Consider the following 6,000-nt stretch of genomic DNA (forward strand, 5'->3'; position numbering starts at 1 on the left):
ACCTTCTCTCCGGGCCCCCCGCTCGTGCCGCTACCCGCGGTGTGGCAGGCCTGCCTGGCCGCATGGCAGCGGCATCTCCCTTGTGGAGACGCCGCCGAGGCCCGAACTGGACTCCTCCCCCTGCCGAGGAACGCGCGCACGCGAAGGGACGTCTCTTGTAGGTCCAGCACCCGGAAGTGCTGAACCGCCCCTCTCCTGACGTCAGACGCCGGCTGGCTATTTAAACCGGCGCCTGTCTCTCCTACCTTGCCTTGCAACAAGGTCGCTCTCTTGAGTGCTTAGTTGCCGTTCCTGCCTTGTTCCTGCCGTACCTTGGTTCCAGCTTGTTCCTGCCGTGCCTTGGTTCCTGCTTGTTCCTGCCGAGCCTGATCCTGCCTGTTCCAGCCTCCGCTTCCGTGGTTCCGCTCCAGCCTTCCCAGCACCCTGCCTTGTCTTCAGCCAGCCTCGACCATCGGACTTCTTCTCGATTCTCCTTGTCTTCAGCCAGCCTCGACCATCGGACTTCTTCTCGATTCTCCTTGTCTTCAGCCAGCCTCAACCATCAGACTTTTTCTCGACTCTCCTTGTCTTCCGCCCGCCTCGACTACCGGATCTCCTAAGTCCCAGCGACCCAGACCCCTACGGGCTCCTCCTGGGGGGGTCTCGGGTTTCCAGGGCAAAGACTCCGTCATCCGCTCCCGCCTTGTTCCGCCTCCCGGCTTCCTTACAATCGACTGGAGCCCGCCTCCAGTCAGCCGGCCCAAGGGTTCACTAACAGACTCTTTTCGGAACACCGGCGCCATCTTTTGCTTAACTCTTGGTCAAAGTTGTTCTCAGGACCCTGAATCTGCAATTGAGTTTGAAAGAACCCTCCCCTGATTGTCTTACTTAGTTATACTTAAACGTTTTACTTAGCTGGACCCGAGAAGCTTTAGTACTTCCTGTCTCCTGGCTGAGCACAGCTCACAAAGGATATGATTGCCTCTGATTATCCCCTGCTGGCTCTGAATCAGCAGCTCCCAGCTCCCAATCTAGTTACAAGCAGGACTTGTTCTGGAATTTTTGTCCTTTGCTTGAAATGATTCCACAGCAAACTTAATATTAATATCTAAACAAGGCAATTTTATGCCCCAATATTAATATCTAAACAGAGATTATTAGTGATAGCTAAATCCAAATAAAAAGATCTAAAAGTTTGTTTTTTGTTTTTTTTTCTTTTTTCTTGAATCTTAAATAACCCAACAGCAAATTAATAAACAATGTCAATATCTAGAAAGAGAGAGAGAGGTAATAATGAAAACACAGTAGCAATATATTATTCACAGAAGTCCTCAAAATTATAAATTAAAAAAACAGTTATTCCTTAGCTGGACAGTCTGCCTCCTGGCTCTTGCACAGCCTACAAAGGATCACAGGGATGGAAAGAGATGAGAGGAAATTAGGAGAAATGAATTGCTCTATAATGCTGGTTTTCCAGGAGGATGGTGTCTGCTCACATACTAAACGTACCTCATGCTCACTTGGAGGGAGCAATTGGAGGTGCAGAGAATAGGGTAGGCACCAAAAGATGTGAACATATTACCCCGGTTCTCATTGACTTGCATTGGCTTCCCATCTCTGCACATATCAAATACAAGTTTGCAGTGATTACTTTCAAATTAATTTCTTCTGCTGTCACTCCATGGTGTAATGCCTTCCTGCACTTGTACTGTCCCACCCATCAACTTTGCTCCTGCTGGATATACCCTTGCCTGCACATGCCAGGTTCAGCTGTACAAGAGACTGTGCATTCTGGATCATAGCTTTGGGTCTCTGGAGCACATTCCCTGATTCACTGTGACTGGCAGACAGCCTAAAGACCTTTAAGCAGTCTCTAAAAGCATGGCTATTCAGGTAAACATTTTATTAGTTGCCTATAGTGTATTTTATTAACTTTCTAATAATTTGCAACATGTTGGTATGTTATTTGTACATGTTTGATTGAAATTGTATGTATGTTCTTGCTTTGTACATTGCCTAGTATTTAGATGATTAATACATTTTAAGAAAGATAAAGGGATGGGAAGGGAGGAGACATAAGGGATTTGGAGTGCCAATGCTACACCAATAACAGGAGAGGACAGAGAGTCAAATGAGTTGAGAGAATCTTCGAAGGCCTTTTCAAGTTGGCTAATTTAGGCCAGACTATGAGTCAAGGCTGGCTGGCCCACAGGATTTGGAAAAGTTACACTTTTGTAAAACTGACTTATCAAGAGAATGGGTGATTCTATCAAGTTAGTGTATCTAAATGTCGATTAAAAAGAGTCTGGGTTGGCACTTGCCATTATTCACCATCTAAGGGTAGCCATTCTTATCCATAAAAATATTACTTTTCAGGTTGATAAAGAAATCTCACACACAGAGGGTAGGTTTCTGATTCTTATAGGGAAATTAAAATGTAGAGAGCTTACCATATGGAATCTATATGGCTCTAATGAATACATATATACTCAAAAAACTCTCAAAAGTATTAACTGCAGTGAAAACAGCAAAATGTCAATGTGACTTTGAAAAGGATAATCAGAAAGTTTTATCACTATTTTTTCACGAAAGGAAAGCATACAAAAAAATCTATACAATTGACCGATGATTATAAATGTTGGCAAATATATCCCATGCTAATTTAGCATTATTAACTATGCCAGTTTATGAGGTCTGGTGAAAAAAATATTTTTTCTCTCACTTGAGGTGTTCGATGAATTTTCTTTAAAATGGTGATTGTCAATGTGACTTTGAAAAGGATAATCAGAAAGTTTTATCACTATTTTTTCACGAAAGGAAAGCATACAAAAAAATCTATACAATTGACCGATGATTATAAATGTTGGCAAATATATCCCATGCTAATTTAGCATTATTAACTATGCCAGTTTATGAGGTCTGGTGAAAAAAATATTTTTTCTCTCACTTGAGGTGTTCGATGAATTTTCTTTAAAATGGTGATGTTACAGCAGTTTTTTGGGAAATCTAATGAATACAAACAGGGTTTCTTTGAAAAAATAGTTCAACTACTAATTTTAAATATGAAGGGTTGGCTCCTTGCGGGAGACTTAAACTGTGTACATGATCCATTGTTGGTTAGGTTACCTTCATAGAGACAAAAGTGGAGCATAGAGGATAAAAAAGGAATAGCCTACTTGTGTTGTAGTTTGCAGATTTTAGATATTTGGAGGATTTTAAATCAGGAATTGAAGGACTTTACTCATGTTTCTAGAGCGCACACCTCCCTATCCAAAATTAGGTTCCCATAAGATGTTCCCCCGAATAAGTTCTGCAAAAATAGGAACCTATAGTACCTCTGATCATGCACCCATTTGGATTGACCTTAAATTGGTAGACAGGGAAGGTGGTGCTGTTGCGGTCCTGGGCCGTGCCCCGGTTCCTCCACCTACCCTCCACCTACCTCGAGGACGGTCCGGGCCGCTGCGGCATCCTTGCGGCCTGTACAGGCCTCTTTGGCTTCTGCTGGCGGTGCTCCCTCCTCGAAGGAGACGCCGCCAATGCTCCATGGCTGGCCTCGCCCCCTAGTCATTAGCACACGTGCAGGGGCTCCACATTTAAAGGATCCAGCATGGGAAGGAACAGCACAGTCTGGGGTGACGTCAGACGCTCTCAGGGTATTTAAACCCTGCATCTAGGTCTATTCCTTGCCTTGCAATCAGGTTCTTTCTGTTCCAGAGCTTGCTAGTTGCTGTTCCTGGTTCCTGACTTTGGCTTCTGACTTTGGCTCGTCCACTGGCTATTGACTTCGGCTCGTCCGCTGGCTTCTGTCTTCAGCTTCAGTTCCTGGTCCATGACTTCTACTTGCTCTCGGTGTCCTGCTTCCGCTACATCCAGGAGGTCTCGCCTAAGTCCAAGCGGCTCGGGTCCTCACGGGCTCCTCCCGGGGGGACCGCGGGCTTCCAGTGGTGAAGTTCCGGTTGGCCCCCTGGCTTCAGCTTTTCCTCTCTTCAATACCCTGGAATTCCTCTTCAGACAATGGCCCACAGGAGACCGCATGTAAGTCCAAGCGACCTGGGTCCTCACGGGCTCCTCCTGGGGGGACCTCGGGCTTCCAGTGGTGAAAATCCCTCTGGTCTCCTGCCCTGTGCCGCCTCCTGGCTTCGACATCCGTGAACTGTAGGCCTCGGTCTGAAGCAATATGGAGAGGGAGCCCATGTAAGTGAAAGATGTGTTGAGTGAAGAGATCAAGTGTCCACGAATCCAACTGTTTGCAAGGCAATGGACCCGGCGGACCTGGCTGACCTTCAGGCCATCCCCGGAATTGCCCAACGACTGCAGCAGCAGCATCACTGCCTAGATGTTCTGACGGCGATTGTAGTGAGGGTGGCTGACCGTTTGGATGCCACCTCTTCAGCAGCACCTCCAGCACTGGCCTCTATGCCCAGTCCTGCTCCTACAACCTCTACCCAACTGCCAGTGCTGCCCAGATTCTCTGGGGAAGCGAAGCAGTGCACGGATTCCTCAACCAGTGCTTTACCCTGCTGCCTGCTCAGTTTCCAACTGACCTAGTAAAGACCAGCTATATCGTGTCCTTGCTAGATGGGAAACCCCTGGCCTGAGCCTCCCCGTTATGGGAATGCAATGATCCCATTCTTGGAAACCTGGAACAGTTTGTTTCTGCCTTTCGACATATTTTTGACGAGCCTGCCCGCAGACCCACAGCGGTTGCCGAGTTACTCCAGTTATGCCAAGGTACCTGTTCCCTTGCCGAGTACACGGTTGAATTCCGCACGCTGGCCGCTGAACTAGACTGGAGGGACGACAGTATTCACGGTATATTCCTGGAAGGAATGTCTTCGTGTCTCAAGGACGTGTTAGCAGCAAGGGACCTCCCAGATGACCTGGATAGCTTGATCGACCTGGCAGGAAGGGTCGACCGCCAAATCCAACATCGGTTCCATGAAGGGAAGTCCGGTCGTAGACCTGGTAACTCGGGGTCTACATTTCTCCGACCTGTGCCTTCCTCCTCTGCTTCTACCAGCACCTAAGGGGTAGAACTGGAGAGGTCCATTCACCCTATCATCTTGGGCCTGCCCTGGCTTCAGAAGCACTCCCCAGTGATCCACTGGGATATGCTCCAGATCGCATCTTGGAGTCCATCTTGTTTCGACTCTTGCCTGGCGACTATTCCTCGGCCCAGCATGCCACTTCTGACCATGTCGGTGGCAGTTCCGCCACAATATCTGGAATACCAGGATGTCTTCTCGAAGGAGAAGGCTGAGCTTCTCCCTGAACATCGGTCCTTTGACTGTGCCATAGACTTGATTCCCAGCACTATACCACCCAAGGGGTGGGTATACCCCTTGTTGCTTCCAGAAACCCGGGCCATGTCGTCCTACACCCAGGAGAATTTAGTCAGGGGCTTCATTCGGCCCTCTACTTCCCCTGCCGGAGACGGATTCTTCTTTGTTGCGAAGAAGAATGGGTAACTCCGACCCTGTATAGACTACCGTGGTCTCAACGCCATTACACGACGTCAAAGATATCCCTTGCCATTGATTCCCGAGCTGCTAGATTGGCTACAAGGAGCCAAGGTCTTTACCAAGCTGGACCTCCGGGGGGCTTACAACCTGGTAAGGATACGACCAGGCGACGAGTGGAAAACCTCGTTCAACACGAGAGATGGGCATTATGAATACTTGGTCATGCCATTCGGCCTCTGCAACACCCCTGCAGTTTTTCAGAACCTCATGAATGAGGTGTTAAGAGATATGTTGCACACCTCTGTCATAGTATATCTTGATGATGTATTGATATATTCTAAGGACCTGGCTACACACCGCATACACGTTCGACGAGTGCTACAGAAGCTTCGAGACAATCGTCTCTTTGCCAAGATGGAGAAGTGCCAGTTTGAGCAAGAGTCTTTGCCCTTCCTCGGATATATTATCTCCTCCATGGGCTTCTACATGGACCCAGAGTAAGTAGCGGCCATCAAGGATTGGCCTCAACCAGTGGGGGTTAAGGTGCTCCAATGCT

The sequence above is a fragment of the Rhinatrema bivittatum genome, chromosome 4 (genome assembly GCF_901001135.1).
Source record: "Rhinatrema bivittatum chromosome 4, aRhiBiv1.1, whole genome shotgun sequence".
In the NCBI taxonomy this organism is placed as follows: Eukaryota; Metazoa; Chordata; class Amphibia; order Gymnophiona; family Rhinatrematidae; genus Rhinatrema; species Rhinatrema bivittatum.